The sequence below is a fragment of the Tympanuchus pallidicinctus genome, unplaced genomic scaffold, assembly GCF_026119805.1.
Source record: "Tympanuchus pallidicinctus isolate F22 unplaced genomic scaffold, pur_lepc_1.0 scaffold4, whole genome shotgun sequence".
Lineage (NCBI taxonomy): Eukaryota > Metazoa > Chordata > Aves > Galliformes > Phasianidae > Tympanuchus > Tympanuchus pallidicinctus.
In genome coordinates, this window is record NW_026294758.1 from 29,299,399 (window position 1) to 29,318,842 (window position 19,444).

Below are 19,444 nucleotides of genomic sequence, written 5' to 3' on the forward strand. Positions count from 1 at the left end.
TTGCTCAAACAACCACGCACTGGTGTGCAATTGGCGCTATACAGGCTGAAACCTGGGCATGAGGAGGGCACAGTGCAGTGCTGACTCAAGTTATGGCAAAAAATTGTATGCATTGTGATACCCTGGTTGAACACAGTCCTGTGAAAAAGTAACAACTATACAACAGTGCTTCCTGTCGTGATAAAGGAATTTGAGAACAGGTTTCAAGATTGCCAAAAATGCATCAATTTTTTTGTATGTTTGTGACTCCATTTCCAGCCAACACAAACACAAAGTCTGCAATTTTTTAAGTGGAATGTGTAGAGTTACAGTCAGATCTTCTACTCAGAAATTTAAGCCTGTCTCTCAACTGGACTTTTATAAGCTCTATCTTAGTAGAGAAAAATATCCCTCACTGCACTATTACAACTTATTCATGTTACCTTCTGGCAGTATGCACATTTGTGAACAACTGTTTTCAAGGATGAAGCACATCCTTGAGTAATATTTCACCAAAAGTCTTTGATCAACAACTTGAGAGTTCACTAGCATTTGCAGCCACTTCCATTTAACTAGACTGATACATCAGTTTCACAATAACAGTAAATATCTTTCCGATTTTGTGTTTTGTTGCCCTCTTTTCTGTTTTAATAAAAAAAAATATTTAGAAATAAATTTTATTTCTCGTCTACATAAACAATATAATATGTTTTGTGAAGGCTGCTCTGAAAGTAATGCCTCCTGTTTTATGTTATTGGACCATTACATCAGAAGCAGTTGTTGGTGGTACAGCAGTAGAGATTGAACAGTCCTACCAATATTCCATTACATTTTGTTGCTGTGTGATAGGTGGCAGCAGAAGGGCTGTCTGACAGAGGGGCATCAGTCGTGGAAGAGCATATGGTGCAAATGTATGTTATTGAATCTCTTCATGCTGAAACAATGGAACCCACTGACATTTATTGATACTTCTTGAATGTTTATGAAGACCAAATAGTGGATGAGAGCACAGTGAGGTGATGGTGATGTATTTCAGCAGCAACGATGCCGTTTTAGCAGCTGTGGAACAGTGGGTCACCTCTGCTGACGGAGATTGTTAGGATCACAGCATTCAGGCTCTTCATCATGGCTAGCAAAAATGCATAGCTAACAGTGGTAACTATGCAGAAAAATAGAGTTTTGTAGCTGAGAATTTGCTATATTAAGTTTTATTATTGTGCTCTTTGTAGGGGTTGTGGTTACCATGGAAGTAAAAAAGGAAGTATTGCTTTCGGAGCAACTGATGGCCTATTCCTGTTCACTCAGTGCATCTCAAACGAGCTAACAGGCTGGACATCCATAGCATAGATGCTGGAAACTCAGACAGTGTGGCAACTCAGAAACCTCTGATCCATGCTGAGCAGGCCCTATACATAATAAATTCAGTTAATTGAGCTATGATATGATTTCCTTACAAGAGTATACCTATACTCATGATTTCTGCTGTCAAGTAGAACTGATGCTGTCATGTAAACTTCTTGCTGCTTTGCTAGATAAAGGTAAGAGCACACAGCAGTCATAATCACTGTTAACATCAGGAAAGTGGTGGAAGCTGTACAGAGGCCAAGAGATTTATGCAGCACAGCATAGTTCTGAAGGCTGCATGGGGCTAGCCTAGGCAAACTCAAGTTGGCCCTGGTGTGAATCATCAGCTCCTTGGTGCCTACTAGTGTTCTGGTCAGGATCACCACATTGGCAGTAGTCTTTGGCTCATTTAACTCCCGTATTAATGACCCAAAAGTGTAATCAGACAGCATTTTACTGAGGTGTACTAATTTAAAATGGATACAAAATACAGAAGCTAGGAAAGGCAAATAAACACATCCATCTGGAAAGGTCAGAGAGGAGAGATGGGCTTCTATGGCTTGTTGGTTGTTTTATGCAGGCAATGGTAGCTCATAGCATATTTAATAGATTATATTCGTTTGAAACAAGTCACTATAATGATTTTTCTCAAATGGTCTAGATAGGCCTTTATTGGCTCCAGCTGTCTTAGGCCACAGCTTTCAGCATGCAATAACACTTGTAAGTGTCATGTCTGAACAAAAATAATGAAGTGCCTCTGACAAGATGATACAGTTCTTCAGAGTGTAAATCACTGTGCAGAACCACAGAATCACACGGCTTGAAGGAACCTCAAGAGTTTATTGTGTCTAGCCCCCCTACTGAAGCAAGGTACCCTCAACTAGATCTCACAGATAGATGTCCAGATGGGTCTTGAATATCTCCATAGAAGGAGATTCCACAACTTCTCTTGGCAACCTATTCCAATGTGCTGTCACTGTTACTGTAAAGCAGTTCTTCCTCATGTTAGTGTGGAACTTCCTATGTTCAAGTCTTAATCCATTACTCCTTGCCCTTTCACTAAAAACCACCGAGAAGGTGCTGGCCTCATCTATTTGTCTCCCACTTCTGTTCAGATATTTATAAACATTTATCAGATCTCCTCCCAGTCTTCCCCAGCCTGAGTAGATCCAGCTTACTCAGTCTTTCCTCATATGTGAGGTGCTCAAGGCTCTTTATCATCTTTGTGACCTTCCACTAGACTCTCTTCAGAAGTTGCCTGTCTTTTTTGAACTGGGGAGCCCAGAACTAGACACACTATTCTAAATATGGCCTCATTGGTGCAGGGTAGAAGAGGAGGGTCACTTCCTCAGCCTGCTGGCCATACTTTTTTTTAATACATCCCAGGATACCATTGGCATTCTTAGCCACAAGGGCACACTGCTGGCTCATGCTCAACCTCTTGTCCACCATGAACCCCAGGAGCTTCTCCACAGAGCTCCTGTCCAACAGGTCACCCTCTGTCCTGTACTGATGCAGGCAGATATTCCTCTCTAGGTGCAAAGTTCTACACTTGCTAAAATTCATCAGATTCCTTCATGCACAACTCTCCAGTCTATCCAGAACTTGCTGAATAGTAGCACAGACTTCCAGTGTTTCAGCCACTCCTTCATGCAAACTTGCTGAGCGTGAATTCTATCCCTTCATCCAGATCATTGAGAAGATGTTGAACACAACCAGACCCAGCACTGACCCCTTGGGAACACCTTTAGCTACAGACCTCCAACCAGACTGTGCTAATGACAATCCTCTAAGTTCTGCCAGTCATCCAGTGTGCTCCTGCACCTCAAAGACTTCCTTCTTGAGGAATGTGCAGCCTTCCTGGACCCCTCTACCTTTTACGACTGAATTCTAAGCAGCTCTCCCTACCTGTCTCCTCATTAGTTCAAAGTCCACCCCTCTGGAAGTCCAAGGTCCCCTCCTTGTGACTTCACCAAGAATTAAGAACTCTGCCATTCTGTGATCACTTTGCCCACAACAGCTCCTGAGCTCTGCATCTACCACCAGTCCTTCTCTGTTTGTGAGCATCAGAATTAGCTGGGCACCTCTCCTGGTACGTTCTCTTACCAGCTGTGTGAGGAGCTTATCTTCCAAACACTCTAGAAACCTGGGCTGCTTCATCTGTGCTGTATTGTATTCACAGTGGGCATCAAGGGAGTCGAAGTTCCCCATGTGAACAAGGGCTGCTGATCACACAGCTTCTGCCAGATGCTTGTAAAATGCCGTGTCCTTCTCTTCATCCTGGTTAGGCAGTCTGTAACAGACTCCCACCAGGATGTCAGCCCTGTTAGCCCTTTCTGTGATCCTTACGCATGGAGACTCAACTTTATCACTCTCAGTCCTGAACTTAACAACATCATAACATTCTAACATAGAGAGACACGCCACTACCCTTCCTTCCTCAGACAAGGAATGATAGGACAAAGGGCAATGGGTGCAAGCTGGAACATAGGAGTTTCCACATAAATATGAGAATATCATCACTGTAAAGATAGCAGAACACAGGAACAGGCTGCCCAGAGAAATTGTGAGGTCTCCTTCTCTGGAGACATTCGAAACTCATTTGGACATGTGTGGCCTAACTTAGGTGTTCCTGCTCCAGCAGGAGCCTTGGACTAGATGATCTTTCGAGCTCCCTTCCAATCCCTGACATTTTGTGATTCTGTGATTCGTTGCCTCTCCCTTCAAAAGAGAATCCATCAATTCACTGCAGCACTCCAGTTGTGGGAAAGATTCCATCATGTTTCAGTAATGGCAGGTAAGTCATATTTTGCCTGTTGGCAATGGCTGCCAGCTCTTCTTTATTGTTGCCCATGCTGTGTGCATTAGTGTATATGACTCACTCTCCAACTCCATCATCATTCCCCCAAGGCTCACCTCTAGAGTTTTATTTTAAGCCCTTCTCTTTCCTACCCCTGTACTCAGCATTGGTGAGGCCTCGCCTCGAGTACTGTGTTCAGTTTTGGGCACCTCAGTACAGAGAGGACATTGAGGTACTGAAGCAGGTCCGAAGAAAGGCAACAAGGCTTGTGAAGGGCTTGGAGAATATGTTCTATGAGGAGTGACTAGGTGTCACGGAGTTGACTAGATCAATCTATGCCCGTGACAGGGGAAGGCAATAGTCCCCTGCCCTCCCCTCACCCCAGCCCCACAAAATGGGAAGGAAAAAAGGGAGGAAAAAAAACAGCGGCAACAATCTATGGGTGGAAAACTTATTTTACTATGTTACCAGAATACAAGATAACACACTATAATACAATTTAATTGAAATTGAGATTAATAAATCAAACAAGATAGGAGAGAGAGTTCCCAAGACCGAGCCAAACCTGAAGAGCTTGGAACAGCTAGGAAAGCACCCTCCAGCAACCACTGCTAGGCAGTAAGAGACTGCCTCCCACCCGGAAGGACCAGATCCCATGACTTCTATAATGTACAGGGATAGGTACCTGGAACTGGGGCATTAACACTTTAATACCCCGTACACTACATGATGTTTTGACGTGGAATACTGAAAACCAAAAAAAAAAACACATAAAACCATGACACTAAGGGAGCTGGGTCTATTCAGTCTGGGGAAAAGGTGGCTGAGGGGAGACCTTATTGCTCTTTTCCAATACCTGGAAGGTTGTTACAGCAAGAGCAGGGTTGGTCTCTTCTCACTGGTGACTGGTGACAGGACGAGGGAAATGGCCTCAAATTGTCCCAGGATAAGTCTAATCTGGATATTAGAAGACCTGTTTACAGAAAGGGTTGTTAAGCACTGGAATAGGCTCCCCAGGGAGGTGGTTGAGTCACCATACCTGGATGTGTTTAAAATCTGTTTGGATGTAGTTCTCAGGGACATGATTTAATGGAGGGTTGTTAGGGTAGTATGGTTAAGTTGTGGTTGGACTCGATGATCTTTAAAGTCTTTTCCAATCTGAGTGATTCTATGATTCTATGACTTCTAAACAAGTAGACCTTCTTGTCATTTTTCTATGGTCCCTCTATCCAAACTTTTCATTTCCCTTCATTTCTTAGCTCCTCATCTATCTTCATCACATCCTTTGCCTTCTCTGCATTTCCTATTTTATTCTGCTCCTTCATTGCCTGCATAAACTATTGAATCTGTCAACAGGAGGAGCTCTGTCTAAGGAGCAGTGGGTGCAATATGCTCTGCATCAAGAAAACCTAGTACTGCAGGATGTGAAGGGCTGAACACAAAGTATTGCTCAACATAGCGTGAAAGGCTGGGAGGAAATGCCAAATGGGGACAAGGAGACATTTATCTGGACAAGTTCCCTGTGATGTGGTGTCCTTGGAAGTGATGTGGATGTGTTGTCAGTATAAAGCACCGCACTAACTAAAGGTGTATGGAAGCAGCAGGGAACCTGAAAATGCAGTGATATTCTGGCTGTAGACCTAGGCTGTTTGATGGAGGTCCAGATGTTTCTGAAGCCTGAACCTTGTGGCAGAGGTGTGGCATTACACAATGTGACATCTCACTGTTTGTCATTAGGAAGTCTTTTGTCCCATGGCTTGCTGGTCCTGTTGGATTGGTATTTGTATAAATAGAATGGGATTTTTTGACATGTCTAATAAGCAGCATAGCAGGGTTCTGCAGGATATGGGATGTTGTCAGAGTTTATAGACAGTGTAGGTTAATACATAGAATGTGAAGAGGATTTTGCAAGTCTTATTTGACTCCTTGCAATAAAGAAGTCTTCATGAAGATGTTTCGTCAGTACAGCATCTCTGTATAAAATATAATTCATCAAGGAGAGGAACAGATGCATCACACATGAAGAGAAATATGAGAACTTCTCTGTAAATTTTGAGCAAAAATATATATATATAGAACATTAAAACATCACTTTTTTTATCTTTAACTGCTAAACTGGTCTAAATGCATCCAAAGTCTGAAAAAGATTTATCTCCTGCTTACTCCCTTCCTTCATTTTATGTAGGTATACTGTACAGATGGTGAGGTAATTGTCCAAGCAAGAAAACTGGATTGTTAAAATGCCTACAGTATAAATGTTGCCTTTTAATGTTTCTTTCAGGTCAGTTAGATAAGATTATCTTGTGAGACTTTCCACCACATTTTGCAGATGAGTTTGTCTGAACTTTGCTCGCTAGATCATAATTATCTTTAAATTTTTATCTCTCCTTTCCTTATCCAGCAACTTAAATGCTTTTACAGTCATCCCATGTGACAGAAACTGGTATGGTCTATCTCTCACTACAGTTAATTTAATTAGCAGCTGAGGAGATCCATAGTGGATTAATCTTCAACATCCACTATGTGCTCACCAAAACACTCTCTCATTTCCCCTCCTCACCATGGCAAGAACAAAACAAGATTAAAAAAAATCTGATAGATTGAGATAAGGACAGGGAAAATCCTCAATAATTACTTCCATAGGCAGAGAAGACTTGACATGGGGAAGATTAATTTGATTTATTGCCAAATAATGCAGTGACAAGATAGTGAGAAAAACAAAACTTAAAGCACATTCCTCCTACCCCTCTATCCTTTATTCCCAGGCTCAGCTTTACTCATGATTCTTTGACTTCTTTCCCCCTGAGCAGTGCAAGGAAATGGGGTATGAATGTAATGGTTGGTCCATAACGTTTTATGTCTGCCACTTCTTCATCCTCACACTGTTCCCCTACTCCAGCATGGTGTTTCTCCCACAGGATACAGTCCTTTATGAATTGATCCAGTGTAAGCAATCCACAGGCTGCAGTTTTTTGAGAACTACTCCAGCTTTGGTCTCTCATGGTCTACAGCTCTGGCCTGGGGCTGCTCCTGCTTGAGCTCTCCAAGTGCTTTGCCTCCTCTGGGCCCTGTCCTCTGCTGCTCCAGGGGCTCCTCCATAGTTGCCCAGGGAAATCAGCTCTACGTGATGCCCTTGGGCTGCAGGGGGGCTGTGAGAAAGACTGTCTATAAATTTGTCAGATCATAAATTTGACTCCAGCAAGGATTTTAGTGAAGTCATCATGTCTTATTCATAATTACAATGTTGGGTGCATGCTGTCTTATGGCAAGAGAGAAAGTGTTCACCTTTCCAGCAAAATACACACCAATTCACCATAGCACATCATAACACTTTCTGTCATAACACGATGACAGAATTGAATGCACCCTCACAAGTTAGCTGATGACACCAAGCTGAGTGGTGCAGCTGATACGGTAGAAGGAAGGGATGCCATTCAGAGGGACCTCGACAGGCTGGAAAGGTGGACCTGGGTGAATATATCGAAGTTCAACAGAGCAAAGTGCAAGGTTTTACACTTGAGCCAGAGGAATTCCAGGGATCCATACAGACTGGAAGGAGTGGTCCTTGAAAGCAGCCCTGCGGAGAAGGACCTGGGGGTCTTGATGGATGAAAAGTTTAACATGAGCCAGTAGTGTGCCCTTGCAGCTCAGAAAGCAAATGGTATCCTGGGCTCCACCAAAATAGGGGTGGCCAGAAGGGACAGGGATGTGATTGTCCCCTCTACTCTGTTCTTATGGGGCCCCATCTGTAGTACTGTGTCCAGTTCTTGACCCCCCAGTACAAAAAAGACAGGGAGCTGTTGGAGAGGGTCCAGAGGAGAGCCACAATCAGGAGACTGGAGCACCACCCCTATGAAGATACTCTGAGGGAGTTGGGCTTGTTCAGCCTAGAGAAAAGAAGGCTGTGGGATGACATCATTGCAGCCTTTCAATAACTAAAGGGAGCCTAAAAGCAGGAGAGGAATCAACTCTTTGAAAGGGTAGATAACTGCAGGACAAGGGGAAATGGTTTTAAGTTGAGGGAGGGAAGATTTAGGTTGGATGTCAGGGGGAAATTCTTTACAGAGAGAGTGGTGAGGTGCTGGAACAGGCTGCCCAGAGAGGTTGTGGATGCCCCTTCCCTGGAGGTGTTCAAGACCAGATTGGATGGGGCCCTGGGCAGCCTGGTCTAGTATTAAACCAATCTAGGGAGGTTGGTGGCCCTGCATGTGGCAGAGGGGTTGGAAATTTCTGATCCTTGAAGTCCCTTCCAACCCGAGCCATTCTGTGATTCTGTGATTCTGTGATTACTGGAAACCTGGTTTAGGTTTGCAAATCAACATTTCAAATACAAACAAGCACACAATGAAGTACACCAGTAACCCCACAGGAGTACACTCAAATTCTGAATATGTTAGTTATTCTTTCCAGTTACAGATTATGTTCATTCTCCTTCAATGCAAGGATAACTAATTTTCATCTTTCAGTGAAACCTCTCTTCCAAGTACTGGAATGTGTAAAACCTTTTACTAATGTCTACACCCTTTTCCTACATTTCTCCTAGCTGTTTCAGTAAGCATTAATACCTGAAATAGTCCTTCCTACTCAGGTTGAAGTTTTGACTCCTTCCAGGTGTGTTTTAGGACCCATTCTCTAGCCTGGAATAGGTGCACTAGGAATTCCAGCAGTGGAGTCTGAGCCCACAGCTCACAAACCTTAAGAGATGAGGAGGAGGACAACCTGAGTATATAGTTCTAAAGAAATTTATATTTGGTTTTAAGAGTGGGCATCTCACCACTTCCCTCTAAATGTGGTAACAGAAACAGCATTTCATGTAGCAGTACTCCTACATCTATTCTAGGAGCAGTTTGAGTCCTGAGGAGAGCCAAGGGCAAACATTTGATTTCTAATACCAGCTTTGTCAAGTGTTTTTTCAAAGTCTGATTGTCTATTCCACTTTTCCTCAGGAAGGGGGGTGCCATGGAGTATGGAACTCCCACTTTATCCCTAAAATTTTCATTAGCTGCTTTAGGATGTGAAGTGAAATGACTTCCCTTGTCTGAAACAATATTTTCTATAATCCCATATCTAGGGATTATTTGTTCCAATATTGTTTTTTTCACTACACTAGCTGTTGCTGACCCTGAAGGGAAAGTTTCTACCCACGTGACAAATGATCGACTAATACTAACTGACAGATACTTCAATCTTCCTTCTTAATCTAGTTTGGCAAAATCTACTTGAATGCTCTGGAGAGGTCTGAGTCTCAGTTCTCATCTACCTGAAGGTTGTTTTCTCACAGTCTCTTGTTTATCTGTTGATATGTTACACAGCTATTGCATATCTGCGTAGCTACTCTATACATTCCTGTACCCACATATTTCCTTAATACAGCATCACACATTGCCTGGACCCCCCAGTGACTCCCCAGACGTGGAAGAGTTAAAATTTCTCTTATCAGTTGTTTGTTCACCATTTCTCTACTGTCAGGGAGAATCCAGTGACCTTCTAACTCCTTTGCATCCAATTCTTTGAATGATGCTCTCTCTTTTTTACCGAAGATTTGCTTTTCAGGAGGAGTCTTTGTTTCAGGCACTTGAGACAGTTTCATTACCTGTTCCGACTATAAAGCAGCCTCCTTTGCTTTTTCATCAGCAACTCGATTTCCCCATGCTGTTAAAGAGATCCCTTTTTGATGTCCTCTTATATGTACTACAGAAATTTCTTCAGGTAGTAAACCCATCTAATCAATTCCTCATAGGTCAGCTCTTCCCTCTGCTATTTGTTAAACACCTTTCTTCCCAATTTTTTCCAAATGTGTGTACCATTCCATACACATATCGTGAGTCTGTGTATATAGTTCCCTGTTTTTTTTCATAACAATTTTAATGCTTGATTCAAGGCATCTAATTCACAAGTCTGAGCTGACCAATTATTAGGGAAGCTTCCCATTTCCATTACCTCCCATCTGCTTCTTCAATAACTGCATAACCTTTATATTCTTTCCCATTCATGACTTTGGATGATCCATCTATGAATAAAATTTCCCCTTCATCTAAATGTACATCCTGTAGATCTAACCTTAACTTTGTCTAGTAATTTGCTAGGTTCAAACTGTTATGTTCCAAATCTACAGTGTCTTCATTTCTGTTTGTTAAGAAGGAAGTAAGATTCATGATAGGGCCAATAATTATAGTTGGTGCTGGTGCTGTAGTCAAATCTTGTTTAAACTTTTCTACTATTTCCTTTTTGTCTTCTGTCCAATGTAATATATTAGATTCTTCTTCTGACAGTTTAAGATATAATTTCTTTGTCTTTTGTGCATATGCTTCTACACACAATCCAATTAAACCTGAGAATTTTCACAAATCCTTCTTCATTCTGGGCAGAGGAAATTGTGCAGTTCCCTGAATCCGTCCAGGGTCTAATTCTTCATTTACCTCCAGGAATTCCTAATTTGACTACTAAATCTCTTCCTTTTTTACCATTTGATGTGCTGCAACGATCATAATTTCTGCCTTTGCTTCTGTCTTTCTTCTCCCCTTCTAATGTACACTTTCTGTGCTTCCTTTGAAAGGGTTTCTAATGGTTGCTCATGCCACCCTTCTATTTTCTGAAGCCTCTTTTGTATATCTGGCCAGTATTTAGTTACAAATTTCTCATCTCTCCACTAGTATGAGGAGAGTTTACTTACCTGGTGACACTGCAGCCCTAAGAGGACACATAGAAGTGTTAGTAGGGTTAGTTTTGAGAATGGAAAGATTTCTAATATCCTTTTTGCTTTGTTCTAATTAGTTCCTAAAACAATAAAACTTTTTCTTTTCCAGCTTCCAGATAAGCTGGCAATAGGGTGATGAGAGCCAATATTTCCTATTCTATTAGCAGTCTCCAACTCCCCTCTGTTACAAAAGTTGGTTCAGTGTCAGGATTACAAGGCGGAAATGCTGGAATGCTGTTCAGGAGGAGAAAATAGCTGATGTCTATTCTGTGTACTGGTACAGGGGGGGTGCAAGTTTTCTAAAGTATGTAAGGAATCTGGAACTTCTCTGTTCCTCTTTATGTATGGAATTCTGTTGAGTTATGACAAACTCTCTGTACCCAACATGTAGTGAAAACCGATTCCTCCTCTGAAAAAAGGAGTTTTGCTGTTCACATGCACATTTAAGGTCTGACATGCCCAAACTTTGTCAGACCTATATTTTGGCCGAAATACTGATTTTCCTTAAGTTGGTTCTATGGCCAACACAAGAACACAATATTGAATCCTTTTTCATATTTTCATATTCCTTTTCCAGTTTCTTAATGTGGTTCCTAAAGGACTTACAGCAGGCAGAGCATCAAGGACCTTTTCTCGGTCTTCATTTCCTCTGAAACTCTTCTCTTAGCAATCTCTACTTGTGCTGCTACAGAAGATATCCTTCTGCAGGATATCACATGCCAAAATCACAGTTCTTGATAAAGAAGTACTGTCAAGCACTTCACCATGCAGGATGATATTGTACTTTATAAGAGTCCAAAAACCCAGCATCCAAGGCTATACTTAACCGTGAACAGTTGATTGTTCTTACCTTGGTCTGTGCACAGAGTTGTCAGGAATTATTGAGTCTACTTCTTAAAACCCCAGTGCCAACCATCCATCCCTGTCCCCAGCTGTTCATGGATCCTGCTTTGCTAAACAGCCTTTGTCTTCAGTTAGCTCTCAGGTGAATCTGCCGCCACCAGCTCACAAGGCTGCTTAAAATGGTAGAGGGGTGCACCTTCCTGCTTTGTAGCAATGGAGATCTGTCACAAGCGAAATCAGTTGCCAGGTTTTGGCATCAAATTGTGAGAAAAAAATGTCAGTCTATAAGTTTGAACCCAGAAAGAATCTTAGTGAAGCAACATGTGTTATTCACAAGTGCAATGGCAGATGCGCATTCTCTTATGGCATGAGAGAAAACATGAACCTTGCCAGCAGAATACACACCATTATATATAAACCCTTTCTCCCAACAAACATTATCTTCTCTCCAAGTTACTCATTGATTGAGCATCCCAGGCTCACAATCTTCTTGATACAGTTACTAAGAAATATTTCCATATTAGATCTGTTACCAACTTGTGATTTTTAAGTATATCTTGCATTTCTTTGTGGGGGCACAAGAGCAATATTTTGTAAGGTTACTGCATTTGTTCTAGGGATTAAAGTTATCACGTTTGTTCTGTTCTGTGCTGGAGATTAAAATTATCACAGTCTTTCAGTCTTGTGCTAGGCCTACCCTGCAGACTTGCCTTATCTTGGATTAGTCAGAAAGCTCCAGTCTCTGCTTTTAAGCAAAATATTTGCCAGTCTCTGCCTCAGCAACTTATTCTGAAAAGCAACCTATGCAGACACCTTATAAGAAGTATATAAGTTTTGCAAAGGCCTGTACTTTGGTATTACGTTACCTTTTTTCCTCTTTCTTGTCATAACTTTTTTTTTTTTAGTGCTTATTTTACCAAAATATTAAATTGTAGTAAGTGTTATAAAATATATTTAAGTAGTAAGAGTATGCACAAATTCAGATGGAATTTACAATATTCATCAGTATTCTATAATTGTTTCATTATTTTTAATTATTAATTTGTTTTTAAATGCATTATAGCTTGCTTTTGATGTTTTAAATTTTAATACTTATATTTCAGTCAAAATGAATAAAGTTCAAATCAACTATTTAATAGCAATGGGATATTCATTTTTCCTGATAAGTTCCACCTCACATACACACTGCTTCAAAAATGAAGATTCACTGATGAGAATGAAAGCTGACCTACATATTCAGAGAATGAAGAGCAGTAGAACAGGTGAATAGACATGGAATTAAATGGTTACTATTCATTTCAACCAGTGTTAGTTCAATTTAACATAAATTCATCAACTTTACGTACATGTTGGGTAGGCGTTTTTATCAGTGTTCATTAAACACAGAATATTGGAATAATCTTGGCAGAGAAAGAACTACAGGATTATCACATCCAACCATCAACCTGAATGAACAAGTCAAATCACTAAAACGTCCCTCGGTGCCATGTTCACCCATCTTTTAAATGCCTTCAGAGTTGGGCATACTGAATCATCCTCTCAACAAAGAGAGTCTTCCTAATAACTCATCTTAACCTCCTTTGCTATAGCTTGTGGTCATTTTCTTATGTTTCATTACTTGCTGTCTGAGAAAAGAAACCAGCACCCATCTCTCTGCAAGTTTTTTTATCTAGAAACTTCATTTTCTAAATCCTCAGAATTACCATATCTTAATTCAGTCTGTGTGCTGGTTTTAGAGGTGCTGCTATGCATTTTGCTAGTATTCACCTTTTTTCAAGCAAATAATTTTTTATTTTCTTAACTCTGCTGGGAATACTATAGACTTACAAATGAAATGCAGAAAACAGATGAATTACCATGGAAACGTATGTCAGTCTTTATACTGGTAATGTCTTTGCTTTTGTAGATCAAAGACAAAATAGAATGCTTAGTTTTTTCCTTTGTTTGATATATATGAATGTAAGATTATTTGTAAATATTAAGAAATAGTAAAAGGCAATGACAAATGAATATCTTACTTTACTACTTCATGAATACATCCCTAATATAGATCAATGTTAGTAATAAATCTACAGAGTTTGACACAAGTATATTCCATAAAGATGTATGTTTCTGTATGTCTCCCAGTTTGTGTTTTGCAGTTGCAGTCTGCACAAACCTAGTTTTAATATAAAATATGATTCCCTCCCTGAAAGAATCTGAGTAGGAAAGAAGTAACAGTCTCAGAAAGATTTTTATTTATTTATTTTTTTAACCAGAACAAAAATCCAGTGCCACCTTTTTGGGATAAACAAAGCAAGCAATCCCACACACTATCTCAGAATATAAATCAAAATAAATACATGGTGTATGTATGCATACCTGTATATTGCATCTATTATTTCATTGGAGTGTTTCTCAATTTGTCTGCTTCTGTATTTATTCTTTTTTAGTGGATATCTACACATACATTTTCCATTACTCCCATCTTTAATGACACATGGAAGATCTACATTCATATTTTGTATACTTAGTTAAAATCTGAGTTAGAGAAGCAGATTTCAAAACAAGTTCACAGAATCACAGAATCACAGAATGGCCCTGGTTGGAAGGGACCTCAAAGATCAGAAATCTCCAATCCCCCTGCCACAGCCAGGGCCACCAATCTCCCCAATTAATACTAGACTTGGCTGCTCAAATCCTCAAATGGCTGCATAGCTAGAGCAGTCTGTGAAATTATCTAACTGATTCGAGAAGATTAAACAGGGAATCATTCTTCTGTTCAACATTTTTATCAGTTTTGCATGTATAGAGTGCATCCTCAGCAAATTTACTGATGACACTAAACTGAGAAGTGCTGTTGACTTGTTGGATGGGACAGGAAGCTTTGCAGAGGTGTGACAGTTTGGAGCACTGGGCAATCAGCAACGTCATGAAGTTCAGCAAAGAAAAATGCTAGGATCGGTATGTAGAACAGAGCAATGCCACCACAGGCAAAGATTGGGAGGTATGTGATTGGAGAGTAGGAAGGAATCAGCAGGGAAGCTCAGCAGGAAGGGATGTGGGAGTGGTGGTGAGAGCAGCTCAGCATGAGCCAGCAGTGTGCCAAAGGGCACAAAGGGCAGACTGCCTTTTGGGGTGCATTAAACACAGCACAGCCAGCAAGCCAAAATAAGTGATTGTCCCACTGCATTCAGCATTGATGCAGCCTCAACTTGAGTACTGGGAAAAAATACTTTATTCACTTTATCTGTCTAAAGGGTAAAATGCTTTGAAAATTTTTAAAACTCTTGCATTGGTAGGCCTGTTTGGGTTGGCCAGTGTATATGGAGAGCACTCATCATCTTGCCAGATCAATCTTAACAGGTTTAGAATAAAGTTGCATGTATTTTTATCTGATTCTATTGGTTAGTTTTTCTAATACTATAAAAATTAACACATTCTGCAAAGGAAGCATTGTTACTAAAATGATCCTTACTCTACCAATCCATCTGCTCCAAGAGCCTTCCAGTTGACAACTTGCCCACTGTCATGTTCTGCACAAACAGAAAACTATACAGTTTTCTGACATAAATCTGCTGCAATGTATTGCTTAGCCTTCCAGTACAGTAGGAAAAAAAATTGTTCTTGTCAGAAATAGGTGGAGCTGTTTCCTTTACAGATGCAAATTCCAGTGCTTCATCAAGTCTGCATTCTACAACCTAAACTTTCAGCTCCTTAAAAGAATGTCATGTGAACTAGCATATATATACCAGTATTAAGTAGCAATATAAAACATTTTTTTCTTCTTTCCAAGGAAAGAAAAAAGATTAAGGCTTTAGTTTATATATACAAATATATTTGCACATTAGCACTTTCTTGTCCTACATAGCTCTCTTTCCTCATCTGCTGTCTGCTTTAAAGTGTTAGGCCAGAACAGTGAGTTAGCACTTACAGGACTTAAGAATGAGTATTTGGCTTACACTGCATCTGTAGTATCAACTGGTTACATAGCTGTCATTTTCTCTATTTTAGCAGTTTGCTTCCCGAACAGCTCCAGCATTCTTTCTCAGATTATAGCATATTTATCTAATCTTCTCTTTGAATCCTAATATTTTAACATTTAAATTATACCTCTTACTTTGCTATTTCAAAAGTAACAGTTTTCATATATTCCAATCTTTTTTGTAACAATATCAAAACACTAAATAAAATACAGATCCCTCTGACACCTCTCTCTAGCATCCTAGATAACAGTGAATAATAGATCTTCCTGCTGAGCAATGAGAATACAGCCTCTCTGTAGGAGCAAAGTGATCAGTTACTCTGAACAAGTTACCAACTAAGTACATTGTCACAACAAGCTCTCTTTGCCAGATGGCTTACTCCTATTCCTTACAGTTATTGATTGCAATAATTTCTGGCATATGTACATTTTGCTACAACTTCTATTTCAGAAAAAGAAGCAGAAGAGGAAGTTGCATAATTAAACAAACAAAAGCAGCTTTATGCCTTCCTATAAGTGTTTACTCATGCAATCACTTATATTCTTGTATTTGCCATATAAAGTCATATTCCTTGTAGAGTGCATTCACATGTGTGCTATCTACTTTATATAATCTTTAACACACACACACACACATAAACAAAAAAAAAAAAGGTGGAAAAAAATTTCTGTTGATCGTTTGTAATACTCTTACAAAGATAAGCAGCATTCTGCTGCACAAGAATAAACACAAAATACAGGGCCACTAAGATTGATCAGAGGGCTGAAGCACTTCTTCTATGAGGAAAAGTTGAGGGAACTGGACTTGTTTAGCATCAAGAAGAGAAGGCTTCGGGGAGATCTCACTGGGGCCTTGTTCCCCAATACTGGAAGGGAGCTTATAAACAGGAGGGGGAATGGCTGTTTACGAGGGTGGATAGTGGTAGGACAAGGGGGAATGGTTTTAAACTGAGACAGGGAAGGTTTAGGTCAGATATGAGCGGGACGTTCTTCTCACAGAGGGTGGTGAGTTATTGGAACAGGTTGCCCAAGGAGGTTGTGGATGTCCCATCCCTGGAGGCATTCAAGGTTAGACTGGATGTGGATCTGGGCACCTGGTCTAATGTTTAGTGACCCTGCACATAGCAGGGGTTTGAAACTAGATGATTATTGTGGTCTATTTCAACCCAGGCCATTCTGTGATTCTATGAAACAGCGTAGTCCGAAAGAATCAATCTTGTTCCAGGTGAACACATACTGGTACTGCACTGACATTTATTTGAGGAGCATGCAACTCCTCATTTGCCAAAACTTGGGTTCTCTGTGGCATTTTAGAGTTTATAATCTACTTACAATACTCACATTGGTATGGTAAATATGACAAAAGGCAGTTAAACCCCAGTCTTTCCCCAGTAGCTATGAAAGGCAAACAGGATAATTAGATTAACAGAAAAATTAACATGTATATTGAAGCATCAGAACTACTCTAAAGATGTAGACCATGATGAACAAGCTGTCATAGAGGCCACAATTTGGAGAATGTTCATAATTTTACACCTTCCTTGTAGCATTTAGTTTTACTTTGGATCCAGTTCATGAATTAGGAATTTGTCATTCTCCGCTCTGAGGACTTTTTTGCAAGCTTATATCCTGTCACTATTATACTTATTACACCTTTATTAATCTAATTCTGCACCTGAGTTGCATGCATAATTTTTCCATCATGGAATAATTCTTCCTGTGGAATTATAGGTCACATAGGAAAATAGGTTCTACAATTTTTTTATGGCTTCCTACTTTACACCAAACCCTATTTGATATTGGAAGACGATATAAGCTTCAGTGTCTACTTCTGTTTGTAGTTTTATAGAATCACAGAATCATAGAATCACAAAGTTGGAAAGGCTCTGCAAGATCATCTAGTCCAACCATCCTCCGACTGCCATTGCTACTACAAGCTACTAAACCTATCTCGTAGCTCCTCATCCAAATGCCTCTTGAACACTGCCAGGGACGGTGATTCCATGTGAGAATCCTTCTTTGTTTTTTGGCTCAAAGCTTGCTTCCTGAGGTATATCTTGTGAAAATCAATCTTCTGATTGATTTATTGAGGAGGCAAGTGATCAGTCCTGCTATGTGACAATCAACATCACTTTGTGGACATTTGAAAGCACCTTCCTCCAGAGCTTCTTGCCTCTGGAAGAATGCTCAGGAGTGTTTACTAGTGGAAGATCTGGCCTGTGACAAAGTAGCTCCAGCTTGGTATGGGAAAATTGTGTCCTGTGAAAAATAGGATGTAGGTGGGCATCCCATGCTGACATGCCCTGGGAGATGGGAACAAAGGAGTTTCTGCTGAGATCCCAAAGCTAGAAGTTGCCACTGAAAGGAGAGCTGACTCAACCACTTTGGACTTGAACTGTCACTCCAAAGAGAGCTGACTCAACTGCTTTGGACTTATAAATAATTTGGTACTACCACTGAAAAGTCATTGTCATCAACAGAACAACAACACCTGATGACCCACCACTACTGAAGATCAAAGATGGAACTACGAGCCACGCTGGATCCATGGTGGTGACTATGTCCCTCTTGCTGCCTATAAAGACCCCTTGCTTCCTCTTTTCTATCTTTTCTATCGTGCTCCTTCCCTTCCCCATTACCCTAATTCATAATAGTGTCCATCCTCCCCTTCCCCATCTCCCTGATTAAGATTTGTAATAAACTGGTAGGACCAACATTTTAATCATTGTTTCTTTATCTCACATTGTGTATAGAGATTTCAAAGAATCTCCTCTCCCTCTTATAAATTGGAGTGAGACACTCCACTACCTCTATTTGGCAGGCCATCCCTGTGACTGACCACTGTCTGAGAGAAAAGGTTTTTCCTTTAATCTAAATCTCCTCTGGTACAATTTGTGGCCATTTCCTCGGGTCACGTTTGTTGCCTAGGAGAAGAGGCCATTGTTATTTAGTCACACAGGATTTCAGAGTGGCCTGCTGATTAGAGTATATCTTGCCTCATCACCCTGTTTTCAGGTCACAAATACAATAACCATTAGTTAAAGGCGCTGCCTCCAGCCAGGTGGAAAGGAGGAACAGTTGGATTTATTGAACTGTATGGATTTGATGGCCTGGCATATCAGAACCACAGAAATATGAGGCTTTAGGGCTCACTGGTGCCCAATGTACTTTAATGCCATCAAGTTATGACGTGGACAGTACTCTATTGCTCACACTGGCCAACAAATTCCCAGTCAGTCCTTGAGCAGCAGTTGCCTCACAGACAAACTCCCTTGTTTTGTAGTTTCACATGATGTCATATGAGATGAAATATCCATCTGGTCAGTGTGAGTCAGCTATCTTGTTTCTGTGCCCTCCCACATCCTTGTGCCTCCCTAGCTCCCTTGCTGGCAGGACAAAACAAGAAGTTGAAACATCCTTAGGTTACTGCAGTGCTGCTCAGCAACAACTATGATATCGGGGTGTTATCAACATTGTTTTCCTCCTAAAGCCAAAGCATAGCATCATACCAGACACTATGAAGAAAATCAACTCTGTCTCAGCTGAAAGCAGTACATTTGCATACTCTGTGCTGCTCAGACACTGGCAGTGAGTGGGTGGAGAAATATTTTTCATTTTAAAAATGCACAAGCCATTCCCATTTCATTCAGAAGTTTCTAATGAAAATAAGAAACAACAAACTCCTGTCTTCGGAAATTTGTTTCATAAAAAGACAATAACAGTACTATGAAATATTCTTCTTCAATATTAAAGCATCTCAGGGGCTCTGAGAAAGAGTCATGAAAACAGCAATATCCCTTGCTGACTCAAGTCATTA